Raw genomic sequence first — 22613 nt, 5'->3', positions numbered from 1 at the left:
TTGATCAAAACATTAGGGCTATCCAAGGAAACAAAGAGTCTTACAAGTGAGTATCATAATCCCATTTCTCAGATCAGGAAACTGAGGCACAGAAGGCTGATTGGATATAAAACATTAGGCAAAAGTCCCTTTTGGTTAGCTCAAAATGAAAACCTCTTTTAGCCAAATTTCCAATTCAAATCCATTATAATCAAATAAATAATAATAGAGACTCTATCTCTTGTATTTATTAACAAAATTCAGTTTATTCATGTGTACAATGTGAGATTTGAATGTAATCATTATTATCGGCAGCATTTTAAGCAGCTAGACAGGATACAGCACTTACCTTTAGTCTATGGGGAGTGACAAAGAAAGTAAGAGTTTTAACTTGTGATTTGGAAAAGGCTAGAGGAAATGGGGACAAATAAAAATTATATAAATGAAAACACACACACAAGCAATTTGCAGATAAACACAGACTTACATGGCAGAGAGATAGTGCTCACTAAATATTCTCTGCCCTTCCCCATATGCCCAGCCTCCCTTGAGCTTAGATTGGCCACAGGATTAGTTCTAATTGACTGTGTGCAAAGGCTAAGGCAGTTCAGACCTGGGGTAGCTCCTCCATCCCTTTCTTCCCCTCCTGTGACAACCTTGGAGGAATGTATTCCAAATAGTGTAGCTACAAAATAAGGAGGGAGGACGCCCAACCCACATAAGTGCTGACCTGAGAGAGAAATAAAACATGATTGTATTAAGACCTTGAGAGTTAGGATTTTTCTATTGCGGCACCCGTGTTAATTACCCTAATTCAACCTGGAAAGATAAAGCCGTACTGTGCACCTGTGCTTCCCCTCCGGTTCACTCTTCCCTCATCAGGAATGCCCCCTACCTCCCCCCTGTCCATTTAACTGAATCATAATCTTTTACAACCTAAGTGAAATGCCAAGTCATTTATTCATTAGACAAATATTCTTGCACACCTAGTCTGTGTCAGGTATGCATTCATTCTTGAGGATTCAACTAAGACAGACACTCCCATGCCCTGATTTCACAGAGCTTACACTACAGCAGGGAAGAAAGAAAATCTAACAAGTAATTATAATCCAATCCCCAAACAGAAGTAATTTCTTCCTCCTCTGAGCTTTGGCAAATCCTCATACACACTTAGCCCTTTTTACCCTCCATGACTGTTGTTATTAGTAACATTGTCTCCCTTGCCTGCCAACTGTTAAGCACTTTGATGGTAGGTAATTTGTTTATCTATGAGTATTCCCCAACTCTTTGCACATGGGAGGCTCTCTGTAAACAATTACTGATGACATATATGGAGGGATATGTTACATGTGTGAAAGCAATTGCTAAAATTATTTATGAGAATTAAAATTTAGAGGGGAGTGTCCAGGAAGTCTTTATGGTGACTTTTCAGGAGCATCTGATTGTGATCTAAGAATCGATAATTACTATTTTTCCTCCTATGCCTGGCACATAGGGAGCACTTCATACATATATTAAATGAAGGAACTGAATGAATGGGTTGTCCACTCTCTTATTGATCAATGGCTCTCCTGATTGAATGAATTCCTACCCTAAGGTATCTTCAATAGTTGAATGAGACATACTGTGCTTTTTGTAGCAAAGAAAGACATTTCCAAGCCCTCAGAGCAGCCAAAATATTTTTTTCTTTTAACATCTTGAAAAAGCAATAGATTACACTGTTTCTGATCATTTAAACTAACTCAAATGTAATTTTCTTTATAAAGTAAAACTCGGTTGGCAAAGTTAAGAAGGCTCTTGTTTAAAGTTTGGTGAACTTATGTAAATTATGAATGGTGATCTTCTTAGGATTCTGCTAACCTAAAATAATTTCCAGGATTGAAAGAAAGTATATATACTTTCATAGTAATTTAATGAATTCAATTTTCTAAAGCTTCTACCTTTCTTAAAAAAAAAAAAACAAGATGAAGACTAAAAGAAAATGAGGTGATTGTATTTTTATGCTAAATTTAATTCCATTTCAGGGAAACAGTTTGCCAAAATGTTTTGTTAAATATTATAAAACAATTGGGGAAATTGTATTTTTATTTTGTTTCCTATATCCCTCATTTTTTTCTGTGGAGGACCATCAAGGACATGCCATCATTTTGTCTGTTATATTTTCTTATATTCTTTTTTAGTATTATTGTTCTAGCCACTATGTGATATTCTACGTCAAGTTTTTAACCACTATATAGCACTATCACTTGGGAATACTGGTTAAATAGTCATTTTGTATGCACTGATTTTATATTTCTAAGAACTAATGTTTTTGCTTTTGTTTTTTTTATTTTTTATTTTTTTATGTTTTTGCTTTTGAAATATTATTTGCTGTGCATCTTAAATTTCTATAAGTGGTAATTAAATTGTTAAGATTGGATTTGTCCTCAAATAGAAATAAAGAAATTACCCTTACTCTATAACAATATTATTCAGTAAATGTAAAATAGAAACTGGTAGGTTTTTTTAAAAAGGCTCAGAAGAAGCACAAAGTTAACTGGGCATAATGAAGCAAATGTAAGTTATATTAAAGAGAAGTACATGGTAATAGTAGTAACATATGCTAATGACTTGCACCTTTTAATTAATGGAGTTGTTTATCAGGCTCCAGACAGCCAGGCAGGAGTCTCTTCCATTATTTTTGGAGGTGTACAATCTTGCAAATTCAAAGTTGTTACATATGGAAGGAATCCAGTGAGCTCCATGTAACTCAGAGGAGCCTTTCCAAGCCTGAGGATTCATTTTAATTGTAGATATTAATAAGATGTGCGTTTTTTTCCCATGTCCTTGTTCACCTGGTCTTATACATTGTCTGATTTCTATGTCACTGTTGAAATTGAGACTCGTTGTGTTAATTTTGGTCATTGTCAATGGTGTGACATGAAATGAATTAGAACTATCCTAAGTAAAAAAAAAAAAAAAAAAAAAAAAAAAACTATCCTAAGTGAATGTGTAGAAAGGAAGTCAGATCTTTTAAAATACTTATGACAGAACATGAGAGACACCTAACACTGGGAAACGAACAAGAGATAGTGGAAAGGGAGGTGGGTGGGGGGTTGGGCTGGGTGACGGGCACTGAGAGAGGCATTTGATGGGATGAGCACTGGGTATTATGCTATATGTTGGCAAATTGAACTCCAATCAAAAAATAATAAAATACTATGTCTATAAATGAAGGAATTTAAATAAATTGTTTTTCTTCCTGTTTTGATCTGTGGAAGTGAATGTTTATTGAAGGCCTATGGAGCTCAGGTGAACTCTGATGACTTAAAGTCAAATCAATACAAAATACGAAGAATGAATGGATGGGTAAGAAACCTGGATGGCCAAAATCAGGCACTTTGGTTTAGTAGGGTAGATCAGAGAATCCCAGGATCTTAAAGGTGGAAGGAATCTTTTAAAAGCCCCATGGATGGATGACTTATGGCTGGGCAAGTGAGAGGTCATAATGAAATAATGGCGCATTTTCAGGGTCACCAGCTAATAACTCAGCTTGAAGTGCAATCTGAGACCTACTCATCAAAGAGGTCCCACCATTAGGGTTCTTCCTTTTATATCTTGAGTGAAATCTGTGTGAAATCACCATCTAATTGTTTTTCACACTCTCTGCTAACAGGGCCATGGTTAACAGTGGCATATCTGCTCATGAAATATTATGCAGCCATTAAAGATAATATTTATGAAGTTTGCGTAATACACAGGAAAGTCACCAGAAGGTAACAATAAAAGAAGCAGGCAATAAAGCTGTGTGTGTAGTATAATGATGATTGTTTTTGTAAAAACCCTTAACTAGAAATATGAGAGGAAAAACATTGAAAGTATCTATATTTGAATGGTAAGGCTAGCAAGAGATATTTTCCTTTATTCCCAATTTCCAATACTTTCAACTTCCTTTATAAGCACTATTTATTTTTTCAAGATCTATTTATTTATTTGAGGGATAAAGAGAGAGAGAGAGTGTTGGGGGGGGGTGGGAAACAGAGGGAGAAGGAGAGGGAGAAACCTCAAGCAGACTTCATGCTGACAGCAGAGCCCTAACCGGGACTCGATCCAATGACCCTGAGATCATGACTTGAGCCAAAATCAAGAGTGGCATGTGCAACCTATGGAGCCACTCAGGCGCCCCAAGCATATCCTGTTTTAAAGTGGAAAACAACTGTTCTTCTATGTTTAAAGATAGCTAAGGCCAAGTCCTCTTGCGGGGGGTCTAACGATGTTTTCTGGAACAGGATAAACACCGAGCACAGAGGGCAAGCCATCCACTCGAGAAATTAACATGAGGACACTAGTAGTCATCCTCTGGCCTTTCTTTTACCCAGGCCCAGGAGGCAGGCGAATGCTCCCCAACCCCAAGGTCAGTCTGAGCCCTGGAAGAGAGGCATATTTAACAGAAACAGTGGATGCCTGAGTAGCTCAGTGGTTGAGTATCTGCCTTTGGCTCAGAACGTGATCCTAAGGTTCCGGAATCAAGTCCCCATCAGACTCCCTACAGGGAGCCTGCTTCTCCCTCTGCCTATGTCTCTGCCTCTCTCTGTCTCTCATGAATAAAAACAAAACAAAAACAAACAAACAAAAACACAGCAGCAGTAGAGGGCATTTTCCCCAGAGAAGATAAATCCATCACTAGCATCCTGTCCAAGCAATAGGGAGCAGACTTGAGCAACACACAGGAAGCCTCCTGACCCTGAAATTTGAGGGCCTAATTGAAATGGGAAAATCCTGTGCTTCTTCACACTGCTCCGTTATTCATTTAAATTGTGATTATGGAACATTCTAAAACATGTCAACTTTCACTGTCCCTCTGCTTACACTGAATCCAGAACACCTTTTCTTCTATCATGCCTTTCAGGCATCAAGGGTTGGATTCCCAATGGCCTTTCAATTGGCCTACTTGCTCTCCCAGAGGTGGATGCTAATATTTCCCTTCTAACAACTTTATTGAGACACAGTTCACAAGCAACGAATTGCACATTTTTAAAATACACACTTTGAAGAGTTTTAACAAATTTGTAGACTCATGAAATCCCAACCACTAAGAAGGCACTAATGTTTCCATCACTCCAAAAGTTGCTTTGTGCCTCTTTGCTTCCCATCCCTCCTGGCTCCCCCCACACCCCTCCTTCTTTCTCTGAGCAACCATTCATCTGCATTCTGCCATTATAGACGTCTTTTATTTTCTAAACATTTCTATCAGTGGAATAATACAGGAGATATTCTTTTGTATCTGGTTTATTAAACTCAAAATAATGGTTTTGATATTCATCCACAATGTTAAAAGAAACCATTTACTGATGCCTTTCATTAATGATCAGTATTTCATTGTTTATTCACCTGTTGATGGGCTTTGGATCTGTTTCTATTGGGGGGGGGTGTTACAATGAAGCTGCTAGGAAAATTCAGTGCAAGTCTTTGTGTGGACATATGTTTTCATTCCTCTTGGGTAAATGCCTAGGTGTGGCATGGCTAGGTAACATGTTAGGTGTATGTTTGCCATTTGAAGAAAAAAATACTGTTTTCCATTTTCTGTACCCATAGCAGTGTGTGAGAGTTCTGCTGATTCCACATCCTTGCCATCACTTGGCATACTCAGCCTTTAGCCCCTCCGGTGGGCACACATAGGTATTTTGCTGGGGGTCATGCCTCTGAAGCCCATCCTGGTCTCCCTGGGAAAGAAAGCCCAGAGAAGGACTACTGGCACCCCTGGTTTGTTTTTCTCTGTGTTTGAGTGTTTATTCTGCTCTAGAAAAATCTTTAGACTCTCCATAGAAGGGCTTGACATCCACTTGAAAATGATTCCAAATGCTTCTTTTCCAGAGCTTCTTGTTCTGTCCTGATCATGAAGTGAGCCAGCATTCATTGAATTTCTACCATATTCATTTGCTAGGGTTGGTTCCTTCTGCAGATAGGATCGGGTCCATGACTTCCCTTGCTTCTTTCTGGTTGCTGGAGCAGTCCATGGTATTCCTTAGCTTGTGACCACATTGCCCCAATCTTGCCTCTGTCTTCACATGGCCTTCTCCCCGTGGGTGTCTTCTCGTCTGTGCATCTGTCTCAAACCTCCCTCTACCTCCCTTATGAGAGGTAGGGCATATCTCGATAATCCAGGATGACCTCATCTCCAGGTCCTGAATCACATCAGAAAAGATCCTTTTTTTAGGTAACATTCGCAGATTCTAGGAATTGGACATAGATATCTTTTGGGGCAATCATTTTTCAACCTCCCAAACTTGCTAAGATCTAGGTTCCAGGCTAGATACTATGTTGACTATTTGATTTCCTAAAAAAACAAAAAAACAAAACAAAACAAAAAAAAACCCTGTGAAGTATTTTTCAGGTAATACAGGCTTAAGGAAGCATCTTGTTGAAATGCAGTGCAGTTTGAGGTAGAACCAGTCATCAAACCTAGGCTTTCCTGCCTCCCATAGTGCCCTGTGGCTCTCTGCCACAGAGATTTTAACATATCCCAAATCCTGAAAGTCCCATTGAAATGTCTTTAGTAAGTGGATTCTTGGAATTAGATCTACCAATTTTGCTCCATTACTGAATGTTCTAAATGGTACTTCGGTCAGTGGTTCTAAATCCTGACCACACAGCAGAACTCTCACAGGAGAGCTTTTTAGAAATGATTGATGCCCAGTTCATCCTTGAACCATTAAAGCCATATTCTGTGGGGGTGAAGGGTTGTCTAGCTTTTTTGAAAGCTCCTCAGGTAACCTCTTGTACAGCCAGCATTATGGAATGCTGGGGTGCGTTACCAAACCTGTGCCGTCTTCTATGCCGTCTATCATTTTCTTTGGAAGTACTCTGAAATAGGTCAGTTCTATTCAGTGATCAGAAGTTACCCTGAAATCTTCCAGTATAAAAACCCAATTCCTGTTTTATTTTATTTTTTAATGATTTTATTTATTTATGTATTTATTTATGTATGTATGTATGTATCTATCTATCTATCTATCTATTTGAGAGAGAGAGTACAGAGGTAGAGGGAGAAGCAGACTCCCCACTGAGCAGGGACCCTGATGTGGGGCTCCATCCTAGGACCCTGGGACCATGACCCAAGCCAAGGGCAGATACTTAACCAACTGAGCTACCCAAATACTCCCCAATTCCTGTTTTACATTTATCCACCAAGTCTTTGGAAACTACAAGATGAGTGACTTAGATTATCAGCTCATTGGCTTATCAATTTAAGTTCTAGGTGCACCTGAGTGGCTCAGTGGTTGAGTGTCTGCTGTTGGCTCAGGTTGTGATCTGGGGATCCTGGGATCGAGTCCCACATCAGGCTCCCAGCAGGGAGCCTGCTTCTCACTCTGCCTATGTCTCTGCCTCTCTGTGTCTCTCATGAATAAATAAGTAAATCTTTTTTAAAAATTTAAGTTCTCTATATAAGAATGAATGAATAATGGATGAATGAGCTTATTCTGTAGATCTGCAGACTTTCTCTGAGTCTTTGAGTCAACCATCACCAAGGTGCTTCTTGAAGAGAGAGATTCTTTTTTCTTTTTAAGTAGGCTCCACAAGGGTCTTGAACTCATGACCCTGAGATTAAGACCTGAGCGGAGATCAAGAGTCAGATGCTTAACCAACTGAGCCACTCAGGTACCCCAAGAGAGAGATTTGGTAGACCTTTATATATAGAAAGTTACGTATCAAAACTCCATCACCAAAAACTTCACACAGTAAGACAGAATGAAAGACATCAGTTGCATCAAAGGAACACAGAGTCAATTGCAATGTTTCTTCTTTATATTAAGAAAGGCATCTTATTTTCTTCTTTTGCATAATTAGAAGTGGCTGGGTGGATTTCATCTGATTTTTTTCCTCTAAAAAAAACTGCCTAAGGTTAAAAGCTGGCATGGAAAAATTATCTCCAAAGTAAATATTTGAGAGACCATTGTAACACCTTAGTATTTGCTCCTTTGAACACAGTAATTAAGGCATTTAGATACCTATGTTGATATACTTCAAATGTCCATGTGGAATATCTTATTTTGTGTTCTGCATTTGTCGGTGCAGTTCCCACGTGCTTTTAACTCTGACTCTATTGGGTTCTTTTTTACTTGATATTTCATTATGATTTTTCTCACCTTACACACTTCAGCTGAGAAATTGCCAGTATTCAGATTTGTCTGAAAAAAAAAAAAACTTATTATGGGTAATGTTTTTGGTTTGCTCTTTTTAAAAAAAAAAAATTTTTATTCATTTATTCATGAGAGGCAGAGGGAGAAGCAGGCTCCATGCAGGGAGCCTGATGTGGGACTCGATCCCAGGTGTCCAGGACCAGGCCCTGGACTGAAGGTGGCTCTAAACTGCTCAGCCACCTGGGCTGCCCTGGTTTGCTCTTTTGTATGATAGAAGAGTCTATTTGCATATTTTCCATAGAGAACCAAGGGCTACTCAAGACTGCTCTTAAGATTTACTTTTATCTGTGTGATCTACACACGTTAGGAAGACATAGGAAAAGAAATTTGGTGTGGTTGCCAAGTAATCTGAGTATTTTCCAAGCTGAAGTCTCTTTTGCGGAATATTAAACTGATAGGAATAAGTTGCCATCAAATCAGATGTCTGAGTTGGGGTCTTATCAAACAGAAGACTCCCTGAGGGGGCCCTTCTGTGGAATATGCAAAGCTCCTGAATAAAGAATGAGTCATGGATCTGTTCTCTACCTAGATGCACAGAAAAATGGACTGAGGATACTGTGTGGTAATCATACAAGTTATTCCCTAGTGCAATTTGAGTAGACTCCTAAAAAACAATAGCTCCCTAGGGCACTCTTTTCTGAAAGAATTGTGCAACTTCATTTTTTCCAGAAAGGATTCAGCAGGGACATTTTTAAATATTTCCCCTCTGGATGTGCCGAGAGAGCAGTTCTCACCTATCTGAATGGTTGGGAAGAACAGTTCCAGAAAGTACAAGTAGAGGCTTGCCAAGAGAGTCTGCATTATTACTCTGTCCTCAAATGCTCAATGGGTAGAGGGTGTGGCCTGAAAAAAAGGGAACACATAATAATTTTCCATTTAGTCACATAATAAGTACATTTCCCACAGTCAGTTGATTTGGGTCATTTGGACCATTGCAGAACTGGAATGCTACCTACTTGACCTGATTTAGTTGTTAGGAAGGCCAAAAGCCAAGGAAACTGACATTTCAGAGATGAGTGATTTTGGCCAAATTTATTACTGAATCAGATATCTACAAAGCGTTCTGAATGACTGTTAAAGCATCAGGCTCGAAGTGCCCAGAAGTCACTGGTCAACTGGGCAAATCAGTGTAGTTACAGTCTTACTTGATCACAAATGATGGGTATTTCTCCACTTTACGTGACATTAAAGAGGGTTAGCCAACATCTATTACTCACTCTTTTGAGGGAAACACATTGCTTACAGAGATCAACAAATATTTATAAAATGTGGCTTTTGCCTTAGGAGACTTCACAATCTCCATGTAGGATACACCATTAACTCATTGATGGAGCTTGAATAAGTAACAAAAAATAGAGTAGGAAGATCTTTCTTTGGGAATCTTGAAAGGAAGGAAAGCATCCACGAAGGACAGGCATCAACATCCTCATCTTCCATGAAGCCAGCCACTAGATGTGATGAGTGGATGAAGAGAACCAAGGTTCACAGAGGATGAAAACAGAAACCAGAAAAATGGCACAGGGTAGGTACTTACTCTATGTTTGCCAAATAATCATAATCTTAAGCCACTACTATATGACTCTTTCAGTGAATGTCAAAATACCCACTTATATTTATTTAAACAACAACAACAAAAAAGGGAATGGGAAATGCATTAATGTTCCTGAAAAATTCAGAATCGCACATAGGCTTTGCTGGAAACAGGTACTCCTACTACTCAGGTTGCAGCCTGTCTCTCATTTCTGAATGTTGAATAAGACTCTTATTAACATTAGCTGGGTATTCTCTAACATAAATTCTTAGAGTTGGAAGAGACTCTAGAGAATACTTGGCAACCACTCCAAATTCCTCTTCATGTGTTGCTCTAAGGAGTATAAGCTAAGCATGACTCCTTGAACCCACTTTGGGTTGTGTCCCCATTTCTGTGCGCATCATTGTGGGTAGGAGAGATGAAATGTTCTGATTGGCCAGGCATGTTCATATGCTATTGCTATCCCTTATCCTGGGTGGTTATGCATGGAAAACGTGAAAATATGGTCTGTCCAGAAGAAGAGGCAATGGATGTCAGATCACAATAGAAAATAGACCTCCACTATAAATGCCATGCCTTGTGTATTTACTAAGAGCTAGGAACTGTACAAAGAGCTTTATAAATGGCAAAACATTTTATCTACTCAACAATCCTGTGAAGGTGGGAGGATAGTCAAAATATTTACAGTCACCTGTGAATCAGAACAAGTGTAGGAAGGCCCCCATCAACTTGAAACAGGATCCCAGAGATCCATCTTGTGCCAAGCACTAACCCCTTATTTACTGGGTCAGGAGGGCTTCTGGAGAAGGGGGGGTCTTATGGGAGAGATCAGGGCAGCTGGGTGGTGGGAAAGCACAGAGGGCTTGAGACAGAGAGACTCATAATAAACTGATTTTTACTATTTTTAAAAAAGTTTTACTATTTTCTAATAGCTGACTGGCCATATTAATGCATACCAGATAGTTGATAGTCACAGATTTAGGGGATATCTCTAGTTTACAGATGAGGAAATTGTATCTCACAGAAGCTAAGTAACTTGCTCAAAGTCACATTAGTAAACTGTAGATCTGAAATTCAAAGCCAGGTGTACATTCTACTAAAACCCATGCCCTACAAAGAATTAGAGTAACCCAAAGATCCTTCATATATTATAATAAGAAAAGTCCATATATACCTATGTCTTGTCCTTGAATGAGAAACAGGAGGCTACTCCAAAAGACCCATGTGGCCCCAATGTGCCAGAATGGCTTTTATCAGTAAGACAGGACTCATGAAGATGCCCAGGATCCCAAAACTCCACCTTCCCATCATTCATTCTATCACCATGATTACTATTCCATTAAATGTTACATGATTATCTAAATGTTCAATGTCTGGTTCTGGGGATAATAAGATGTAAAAGTAATGGTATAAGCACTGGTCATTTCTTATATTATTTCATGTACTTTAGCTTTGCTGCAAAAATCCAAAGGAAAGAAAATGTTTTATTGGAAAAGTTGAAAGTTCTTTGAGCATATTTTAGCATTTGTAACTTTTATATTTTAAAGATTCATTCATTCATTCGTTTGTTTATTTATTTAACAGACAGAGAGCACAAGCAGGGGGAGCACCAGGCAGAGAGAGAAGAAGCAGGCTCCCCACTGAACACGAAGCCCAATGCGGGGGGAGGGGGGGTTCTATCCCAGGACCCTGAGATTATGACTGGAGCTGAAAGCAGATGCTTAACCCACTGAACCACCCAGGTGTCCACATTTGTAACTTTTTAAAGGTTGGTTCTGGAATGTAAGCCACTCCCAGCCCTCGCCACCTTGTAAATTTCTCCATAGCAAGTATAAGCATTAGGGAATACAGAGTCTTTCTGCAACTTTTGATTGAGACGGATTTCATTCCCTCCTGAACACTGTGGTAGTCACCAGAAAAGCATGGATGAGTAAAATAATGTCTCTAGATTATAACTGTGTGGTGGAAACAAGTATAAAAAAATTTTGTGACAAATTGTTAGTTTTCCTAAATGTGAAGAGGTTTTACACAATGGTCATCGAGGTCATGTTGCCTGGGTTAGAATTCCAGCTCCACTACTTACTGGTTCTATGAAATTGAACCTGGCATTAAATAAGCTCAGGTTTTGTTTCCTAATCTGTGATGTGGGGATATAATATCACCTTCATGTGGTTGTATTGAAGATTCATGAAACAATCCATGTAAGGCATCTAGCATAGTATCTGGTATATTTTATACCTAGTACTCTGAGAATAATCATGAAACAGGGAAATATGAGGAAGACCAGAGAATCAGTGAAGGCTTCCAGGAAGAAATATTGCTTAAATGAATTTTGAAAGCTATAAAGAATTGACTAAATAAAGAAGGAGGCACAGCATTAAGATAAGAAGTGTCAGTTAAGGATCATCAGTAAAGTAAGGTAAGAAGACAACAGACACCATGCTGTTACCAGGACACTGGCTAGTATGAAGGGAGTGACAAGATAGACAGAAGAGGATAAGATATATGGGGCCTGTGTGACATGCTTTATGTCTGTCCCTGAGTCTGTAGCAGTGCCTTGCACCATGCTCATGAATGAATGAGTGAGCAAATGAATGAACTAATGAAAATATATATATATATATCTTACATTTTTAAAGCTATGAGGGAGTGGGGTGGTTGTGGTGGTGGAGAAAATCTTTGCTTCCAGCCCACCATATCCCCATGATAAGAAAGGCAGATTCTACAAAGATGCTGGCATTGGGCAATCCCATGACAATGGAAAGCTGTCACAATCACATGGCTGGTACAAGGGAGGAGGTAGTGTCTGCACCCAGTGGAGCTGGAGTGGGTAAGAAGAGCTATCATCATGGGGGGACACAGGTACTACCACACATGCTTCCCTGAAGAAGGTCAGGAAAAGGAAGCTATTCCTCCATTTCCTGCCTTTCTGGTCCCTCTGTCTCCAGATGATGTCTTCCATCGGTCAGCTCTCAAGGCAGCCCAAGTGTGCTTCTTTCCAAGCTGGACAGAGAAGAAGAGAGAATGGATGAAAATGAAAGTGTCAAATGGAAAATCCCCACCACAGATATCAAAATCATTCACAGATCTTAAGATGTGGTTGGTCTACTGTGAAGACTGCTCACTGTGACTTTAACTTCAACTGACTTGAATCCACATTTTAAAATTTCATAACATGAAACTGGGCCATTTTATTTCACCATACAGAAAAATAAACTCAAAATGGATTAAAGATGTAAATGTGAGACCTGAAACCACAAAAATCCATGAAGAGAGCATGGGCAGTTATTTTTCTCTGACATGAGCCATAGCAACATTTTTCTAGATATGTCTCCTGAGGCCAAGAGAAATAATCGTGTTTTTTTTTTATTTATTTATGATAGCCACACAGAGAGAGAGAGAGAGAGAGGCAGAGACACAGGCAGAGGGAGAAGCAGGCTCCATGCACCGAGAGCCCAACTTGGGATTCGATCCCAGGTCTCCAGGATCGCGCCCTGGGCCAAAGGCAGGCGCCAAACCGCTGCGCCACCCAAGGATCCCGGCCAAGAGAAATAAAAGCAAAAATAAACTGTTGGAACTACATCAAAATAAAAAGTTTCTACACAGCAAAGGAAACAATGAAAACTAAAAGGCAACCTGCTGAATGGGAGAAGATATTTGCAAAAGACCTATCTGATAAAGGGTTAGTATCCAAAATATATAAAGAACGGATATAACTCAACACTCAAAAATCAAATAATTCAATTAAAAATGGGCAGAAGACATGAACAGACATTTCTCCAAAGAAGGCACACAGATGAACAACAGGCACATAAAAGGATGCTCAACATCACTCATCATCAGGGAAGTGCAAATCAAAACTACAATGAGATATTATATTAAAGCTGTCAGAATGGCTAAAATCAACAACACAAGAAACAAGTGTTGGTAAAGATGTGGAGAAAAAGGAACACTCTCACTTTTGTTGGGATGCAAACTTAGTGCAACCATTGTGGAAAACAGTATGGAATTGCCTCAAAAAGTTAAAAATAGAACTACCCTACAATCCAGTATTTGCCCTACTGGGTATTTACCAAAAAATCTAAAAAGACTAATTCAAAAGGACACATGCTGCCCTATATTTATTGTATCATTATTTCCAGTAGTCAAACTATGGAAACAACTTAAGTATCTATCAATAGATGAATGGATAAAGAAGATGTGATTGATATATATATACATATATCAATATATTAATATATTGATATATATTAGCATATTATTCTATCAATAGATCTAATAATATCTTATTAATATCTCAATATATTAATATATTAGCATATTATTCAGCCATAAAAAAGAATGAAATCTTGCCATTTGCAAGAACATGGATGGAGCTAGAAAGTGTAATGCTAAGTGAAATAAGTCAATCAGATAAAGACAAATGCCATATGATTTCACTCATATGTGGAATTTAAGAAGCAAACAAATAAGCAAAGGGGAAAAAAAAGAGTGAAACAGACAAACTAAGAAACAGACTCTTAACTATAGAGAACAAACTGATGGTTACCAGAGGAGAGGTGGGTGGGGGAGATGGGTGAAATAGGGAATGAGGATTAGGGAGGGCACTTTTCATAATGAAAACAATAGCAAATTAAATTTAAAATATCATAACATAATGATATATCATCAAAAATAAAAATCACAAAAGTTATCATGAAGAAGAGGCAGATTACTCACAAATAAAAGCAATTAAACTTAACATGGACTTCTCACCAAGCAGACTAGGTGCCAGGTGACAATGACGAAGTAATATTTCCTAAATGATAAAGGGAAATAATTGCCATATATAATTTTATACCTAGATGAATTATCATCAACATTGGTGGAGGTGATGTGGGGGTGGGAAGGGGATGGGCAAAATTTTCTTTCCCGCAGATATACAATAACTAAGAAAGCTTACTACCTGTCTAAATCCGTTTGTTTACAACAACAAGTTACTATAAACCGGGTGGCTTAAACAAAACATTTATTTCTCACAGTTCTGGATGCTAGGAAGGTCAAGATCAATATGCCAGCTGAGGGGCACCTGGGTGACTTGGTCGGTAGAGCCCGTGACTCTTGATCTTGGGATCATGAGTTTGTGCCCCGGGTTAAGTATAGAGATTACTTTAAAAAAAAAATTTCTTTTTTAAGATTTTATTTATTCATTCATGAGACACACACACACACACACAGAGAGAGAGAGAGAGAGAGAGAGGCAGAGACACAAGCAGAGAGAGAAGCAGGCTCCCTGCAGCCAGCTGGTTCAGTTCCTGATAAGTACCCTCTTTCTTGGCTTGCAGATGGAACCTCTTCCTGCCATGGACTCACACAGCAGGAAGAGACAGGAAATTCCCTGGTCTCTTCTTATATGGACACTAAATCCCATCATGAGGACTCCTCAAGCCCTCATCTAAAGGTGGCCCCACCTCCTGATAGCATCACATTGGGAGTTAGGGGTTCAATGAATTCTGGAGGAACACATGCACTCAGTTAATAACACTACCCCAGCATCCTCAATAAAAGAATATACATAAAATACTTTACAAGAAGAAAAATAGGGATACCTGGGTGGCTCAGTGGTTGAGTGTCTGCCTTGGCTCAGGGCATGATCCCGGAGTCCTGGGTTCGAGTCCCACATCGGGTTCCCCACAGGGAGCCTGCTTCTCCCTCTATGTCTCTGCCTCTCTCTGTGTCTCTCGTGAATAAATAAATAAAAATCGAAGAAGAAAGAAGAAGAAGAAAGAAGAAGAAGAAGAAAAATCAACCCAAGATGAAGGCGTGAGGCCAGAAACAATGAAAACCCAGAAACTGGGTAATGTATGGTAAAAGTTAACAAGTATTTATTGATAAAACTAACCAATTCCTGTAAAATAAAGATAAATATTGAATTGGATTGTGTTTCTAAAAAGGTAGAACTTCTGATAAAACAATAATAAAAATAGTCTGTATTTTACATCAAACTGATGCTAAAATTTAGTTGACCGTGGCCCGATTTTTCTCATGGCAGCTATAGTTTCTTATAGCCTCAGGCTTTATATGATGAACACATTTATTCTCATTACCAGGTGACTTTTAAATAAATATTTTACTTTAGTACTGTTTTAGACTTACAGAAAAGTGACACAGACCCAGTTCCCTCTATTTTAATCTTACCTTCATATGGTACACTTGTCACAACTAAGGAATCAACATTTTTTTCTAATGTCCCTTTCCTGCTCCAGGACCCATTCATGACACCCCACTATAGTTAATCACTAAGCACAGCCCACACTCAAGGAGTGGAGAGTTAAGCTCCCTCTCCTTAAGGGACGATATCTACATCAATTATCTGGGATTCTTCTGTATAGTACATTTACTTCTTCTCCCTATTAATCATTCAATTATTCTTTCATATCAATATAGATTCCTGGATATTTATTTTATACTTTAGATTAAAATCCAACATTTATATTATCATTCAAATTGTTCCAGTTTTGGCCATTGAGAGCTCCTCCAGGTTGGCTCTTGTGTCTCTTCTACATGGCCCCATTGCTTTGTTTTTGAGCGTTTCCTTACTTTCTTGCTATTTCTAGATGCTCCAGGCTCATGTTGTACATTCCCTGCCTCAGCCCTAGAATCAGCCATATTTCCATGAAACCTGGTTTTTTTATCATGACTATCTCTCAAACAACCCCAGTATAAAAAGAAAATTAAACTCCTGGGATCAGAATCATTTCCAGTTCCTCCTTTTGCCAACAGAGCTCTGTCTCATCAGAAAATGTAGTGCTGGTGGGCTAGCCCATAAATAGCACCACCGACAAAATGGTTTTGACCTGAGCAGCCCTTAAAAAGTCAAGATGCCTGGGCCACGCACTTGGGGATTCAGATCCAGGAGATCTGAGAAAGTGTTCAGATCCTTCAAGTTCCAAAAGTGATGGTGATGAGCTAATAAGGCTGAGGACAATATATAAATAGCTTTAAAATGTCTAAACTTTGACAATCTATCATTTATTGAGCAACTACTGTAGGCTATACATTTTTTTTAAGATTGTATTTATTTATTCATGAGAGACACAGACAGAGAGGCAGAGACACAGGCAGAGGGAGAAGCAGGCTCCCTAAGGAAAGCCTGATAGGGGACTTGATCCCAGGACTTGGGGATCACGACCTGAGCCAAAGGCAGATGCTCAACCACTGAGCCACTCAGGCTACCCACACATGATCTTATTTAATCACCACAACAACCCTAGAAATTAAGGTTATAATCCAATGTTAACTAAATCTGAGTAATTTGCTCATGGTCACAGAACAGGTGTGTCCACGCTAAAATAGTTTTAATCAAAGTCACAGCTTGTACTTGATTTTCTGTCATACTATTTCCCACATAAAAGCGTTCCTACAAAGTGGCTTGTAAAAGTAAGTAGCACTTCCTCTCCGTGGTTTGCTAGCCACTGGAAACAGGCCACTTTCCCTCATTTCATGGCCACTTGTCCTTTTCCACAGTAGCTGAAATAATATGCTGTGTTCCACTGAGTAGCCAAATCAAATTATCCTAGACTTTGATAAATTTGCCATTAAGGGCTATTTAGTGGACAGGAAGGAGAGCTAAAATAAGAATGGAGAGAGGAATTTGGTTTTATGTCCTCCTAATAACAAGGCAAAATTGGAGGCCCCCCAAATCATAACTAAAGTCGCAAAATAACAATGTGGATTTTAAGCCTTTTAAACCAATTTCCGAAAAGGTAGCAAATTTAGGGTTTAACTAATTGTAAAACTTCTGATCTTCCAGGCAAGGGTTCTTGACAAAAACACAGATGAGAGACAGAAAGAGACAGAGACTGGGGCACCTGGGTGGCTCAGTGGTTGAACGTCTGCCTTCGGCTCAGGTCGTCTGTGTCATGCCTCCATTTCTTCTGACTTCTCCTCTTTCTGACTTCCAGACGCTGAGGTCGGGCCAACCTATTAATCTCCCTACCTTAAAGTCAACTGATTTGGGATTAATTACATCTGCAAAATCCCCTCACAGCAATACCTAGATTGGTGTTTCATTGACTAACTAGGAAAATATGTGTTTACACCAGGGGCCAGGAATTTGGGGAACATCTTAGAGTGCTGCCTCCCACAGAAAAAGGGAGATAAGAGGAGGGGGAGACAGAACCATGGAGCAAAGTCATTTTGTTTTTATCTCTCTGATGTCTTTATTAATATTTCTATATTTCTTTCCCTTTTCTCTCCCTCTCTTCTCTAACCAAAATATCACCTGTATTGAGAGTTATGTGGTATGTAAAACTGAATCAGAAGATTGAAATGAATGCCCTTAAATTTATCCAGACCAGGGGTTTTCCAGCCTTTTTTTGTGACCAGTGGGGATTTTCCTGTTCCTAAAGATGGGAAATGGAAGAGAAGAGAGAGCGACCTGCTGCTTTGGCCTCCCTTCAGGAAGTCCCGGTGAAGCCCAGAAAAGGATCCACAGTGCCAGCCAACCAACACGGCCTCGAGAGGGCCACATCTCCTGGATGGGGATCCCCAAGTGTTCCTTTTTGTTTGGATCTGAGGAGGTCATGTACAGACCATTCATGGAAGGTGAGGGCATGGAACCAGCTTTTCTCCCTCCAGGACTGCACAGCTCTACTTAAGCGTAGGGTTCATACTTCATACCTGTGCTGATGTGCACTCTTTATTTTTAATTTTTTTTATTTTTCTAAAGATTTTATATATTTATTCATGAGAGACACACACACACACACAGAGAGAGAGAGAGAGAGAGAGGTAGAGACATAGGCAGAGGAAGAAGCAGGCTCCTCACCAGGAACCCAGTGTGGGACTAGATCCCATGACCCCGGGATCTCACCCTGAGCCAAAGGCAGACACTCAACCAGTAAGCCACCCAGGTACCCCAATAATCTACCTTTTAAAATGACACAACACACCTGGGGAGACCAGAAAGCAAGGTCACCTGAAGCACATTATGATGCCTGTGGGTCTACAGGCACTTTTGCTTATTCACTGCAGCACGCTGTCTATTCAATAATTAAGCAGCCTAGTAGGAATCCGATAATCTCAGCACATATTTGTGACAGTATTCAATGCTCATTATACGTCAGAACATTCATATCACTAAACTTTTCTCATAGATGCATCTGAGAGATGGCAGTTTTGTTTTTTTGGTTTTGGTTTTTTTTTTCTTTTTTTGTTTTTTTTTTTCTTGTTTTTGTTTTTGTTTTGTTTAACAAAAAGCCGATCTTCAGGCTCTGAACAAGAAGTTGAACAGCTCAGAGTGAAGGTGACTAATTTCAAGCCTCTGGATCTTGAAAAACTGGAAGGTGAGCTCTCCAAGATGAAATAATTAATGATTTTTGGAGCAGCCCATTGCAAAGATACCCAAATATTGCAAAACATGGAATTTGTGTTCTCCTTCCCTTTGCTACAACACCCTCTGTGCTCCAACAAAAACAAAATAAATGAATTGACTTGATGTTGCGCCCGATAGGAAGTTCTGACTCAGTCCCATTGTTCCAAATGTTAATACCCGATAAAGAGACATAAAATAGAGTTCATTAAAAGTCTATTCAGTATAATATAATACAAAGTATAGACTGGAAGATGTTTATTTTATTCTTTCCGTAGTTTGTTATATAGTTGTTCAGTAATATAAAGTTGTATCTGTGTATGTTATTGTCTGTATAGTGTATATTAAAGGCATATAAATTATCTATAATAAAAAGACAATTCAGTAAAAATCAAGCAAAAGACGGGCACCTGGGTGGTTCAGTCGGTTAAACGCCTGACTCTTGATCTCGGCTCAGGTCTTGATGTCATGGTAATGAGTTCGAGGCCTGTGTTGGGCTCTACACTGGGCATGGAGCCTACTTAAAAACAAACGAAAAAACAAAAACAAAAAAATGAGCAAAAGAGTTGAACAGATCTCTCACCAAAGAAATAAATAGATGCAAAGATGTTCAACATCGCTAGCCAGGAAAAACATGCAAATTAAAACCAAATGAGACACTACCACAGGCCCATTAGAATGGCTAAATTTTTAAAAATTGACATTACTATATGCTAGACCTCAAGTCTAGACTTGTATTAAAAAAAAAAGTGACACTACTAGGTGTTGGTGAGAATGTGGAGAAGCTGGAATTCTCATGCATTGCTTAACATGACAGAACTTTCTTCTCTTACATATCTGGAGGCCAGAAGTCCAAAATCAAGGTGCAGACAGGATTGCTGTCCCTCTGGAGGCTCTAGCAGAGAATCTTTCCTCTTCTGGCTTCTGGTGGCTACTGGCATTCACTGGCTTGTGGCTGCGTCTCTCTCTGGTCTCTCCCACAGGTCTATCTCTAAACTTCCTCTGCCTCTCTGTCATGAGGACACAGGAGATGGTACTTAGAGCCCACCCAGATAACCCAGGACAAAGTCCTCCCCTTGATCCTTAACTTCATTCACATCTTTGGCCATGTGAGGTAGTTTTCACAGATTCTGGGGAATAGGATGCAGATGTATCTTGAACCCACTACACAACCCAGACGTCCATCAACTGGTGAATGACTAAACAGATGGTGACAGGTCCATACAGTGGAATATTACCCAGCCATAAGGAAGAACTAGCTACCAATAGGTGCAATATCGTGGGTGCCTTTCAAAAGCATTCTGCTAAGTGAAGGAAGCCAGGTTCAAAGGCCAATGTATGATTCCATTTGTATGATATTCTAGAAAAGCAACACTGTAGGGATAGAAACCTGATCAGTGGTTTCCAAGAGCCAGAGGTATATGAAGGGGCTTGACTTCCAAGGGGTACAGAGAACTTTTGGGGGTGATGGAAATGTTAAATGTGTTGATTATGGACTTGGTTACATGACTGCATACATTTCAAAACCCATGAAACCACACATTTAAAATTGGTGAATTTTATGTTATATAAAGTTTACCTTAATAAATCCACTTTTACAAAGCATATAAATGAAATGTCTTGCATTTAATTGGTAATTTTTTTTTGAGCTCCTGGTATGATCTGCTAACGGGTTATAATTTTTCATGTTGTCCTGTAGATTTAACAAAGTTTGGAAAATTTCTGTCCCTCCTTCTGTGCCTCTGCCTTAGAAAACATTATTACCCTCTGTGAAGAAGAGAAGAATTCTATACCAAGATCACATTCCTTTGTGTGGCAAGGGAACCCGTTGTTTTTGGAATGTCTTGTAACTCCCCAGCCCTACACATTTCTTCCCCAGCCACTGCACCCATCTGATTAGTTCACGGGCCCTCATCTCCCTCCATTTAGATCCCCACTCCATAGCGACACCAAAATTCTCTTCCCAAGGACCAAATCTGTCATGTAAATTTTAGGCTTAAAAATCATTTTTGCTCTCTTTCCTCCTGTAAAATAAATTCATATGCTATGCTAGCTAGAATTCTTAATAGTAAACTCTTAAACACGGGTTCAGCCTCACCATCGACCACCTTCCATAAGGTACACTCCGTGGTTCTGGCTTCTGAATCTCTTCCGATTTCTTGCATACAGTGCATTTCATACTCTGTGTTTTTGCTGATGTTTTTTCTGGTTCCCCATATTTCCTCCTAGCCACCCACCTTATCATCCACTCATTGGCTTAGGCCTCAGCCACCGCTGCCCACCTGTGACCCCATCCTTGTGTCAATGGACACAATGGGATGGGAGTCCTCCAAAGGTTTGCACCCTGTGATTCTCAAACGCCACTCACAATCAACCCACACTCCAGAGATTCCGATTGGATTGTTACAGGCCGTGCGAGGCATCAGAGAAGCTTCCCAGGTGCCTCTAACCTGTAGCCCGGTGGGTGAACCATTGGCTTTGGCCAGAGCTAGCACGAGCTAGAAGAGGCTTCCACTCCCTGGGGGAGGTGTGGCTGGACACCAAGAAGGTAACCACAGTGAAACCGAGCAACGCAATTACAGTGGCACCGCTGGGCTCTGTTGATGGGGCAGATGCCCCTGGAGGCGTGCTGCCCTGAATTCAGTGGCACTTTAAAATAATTCTTTAATTAGTCCCATCCGCTCTGTAAATGTGAAAAATAGCACTACCTGTGTTGCAGACGTTCCATTTGGTTTCGTTTACAGGTAATGCTTGGGGATCGCATCCAGTGATTACCTCCCAACAGTCCCGGGTGACCTTTGTCCATCGAATGGGAAACCCCTACCTTCAGACACCCGATGCCAGCTTTCCTGTGCCTGCTGTAGGGGTAACGGACCTGACGGGCCCCAGCACACACACACACACACACACACACACACGCACACGCACACGCACACTCACACGCACGCGGCAGGCAGGGAAGGCAGCTGGAGAGCCTGCGCCCAGCGTCCAGGCCTGCGGGTGGGGGTGGGGCCAGTCGTGTCAACGGGGCCTCCTCGCGGCGGGGTTCGTGGGCAGGGTCGGATCCCTTTAAGCCGCATCCGCGCCTGCCCGCCTGCCTGTTCCGCACGCACGTCACTCTTTCCTTTCTCGGGGCCGGGGAACTGAGTGCAGGCTCCTCGGAAACCATTCGGAGAAGCCCCTCCGCAGCGCGCCCCAGCAGGGGGCTGTCGCCGGCCGGGTGACCGGGGCGCGCCTCCCGCAGCCTTCGGGGCCGCGCAGCACCGGCCTCGCCCTCGCCCCAGAGCCGGGCATGGGAGGTCCGGGGGAGCCCTCGCCCGCGCCCTCGCCCTCGCCCTCGCCCTCGCCCAGCCCAGGATCTCCCCGTGGGAACGCGCCCGCGGCCGCCCCGCCGCGGGGCCCGGAGGCGCGGCCTGTGATCGCGTTCCAGGCGGCAGGCGGGCCCCTGTGATCCGCGGCCAGCGTCCCGGGTAGCGCGCGAGCGTCCCGGGCCGCCCGCCTGTGATCGCCCGCCAGGGCTCCCGCGGGGGGCGGGGCGCGGAGGGACCGGCGACCTCGGTGTGCTGCGGCC

The 22613-nt window shown here is 40.8% G+C and overlaps 1 long non-coding RNA gene across 4 annotated transcripts; it reads right to left on the bottom strand.

Moving 5' to 3' along the window:
* Window positions 1-7781: 7781 nt before the first annotated feature.
* On the bottom strand, window positions 7782-22309 carry LOC144287822 (uncharacterized). Of its 4 annotated transcripts, XR_013355573.1 has the most exons (6): window positions 21751-22309; window positions 19876-20052; window positions 19453-19562; window positions 12560-12693; window positions 8894-9002; window positions 7782-8147 (listed from the first exon to the last, which is right to left on the bottom strand). It is a non-coding gene; the product is annotated as an uncharacterized LOC144287822 (long non-coding RNA). The 4 variants fall into 4 exon arrangements; XR_013355572.1 differs by lacking the exons at window positions 7782-8147; window positions 8894-9002 and having other exon boundaries at window positions 10627-12693; XR_013355574.1 differs by lacking the exons at window positions 7782-8147; window positions 8894-9002 and having other exon boundaries at window positions 10627-12693; window positions 19453-19559.
* Window positions 22310-22613: the final 304 nt, after the last annotated feature.

Source organism: Canis aureus, chromosome 17 (assembly GCF_053574225.1).
Source record: "Canis aureus isolate CA01 chromosome 17, VMU_Caureus_v.1.0, whole genome shotgun sequence".
Classification (NCBI taxonomy): domain Eukaryota; kingdom Metazoa; phylum Chordata; class Mammalia; order Carnivora; family Canidae; genus Canis; species Canis aureus.
Note: the sequence above shows the minus strand (reverse complement) of the source record. Positions and strands in the feature narration are given on the sequence as shown.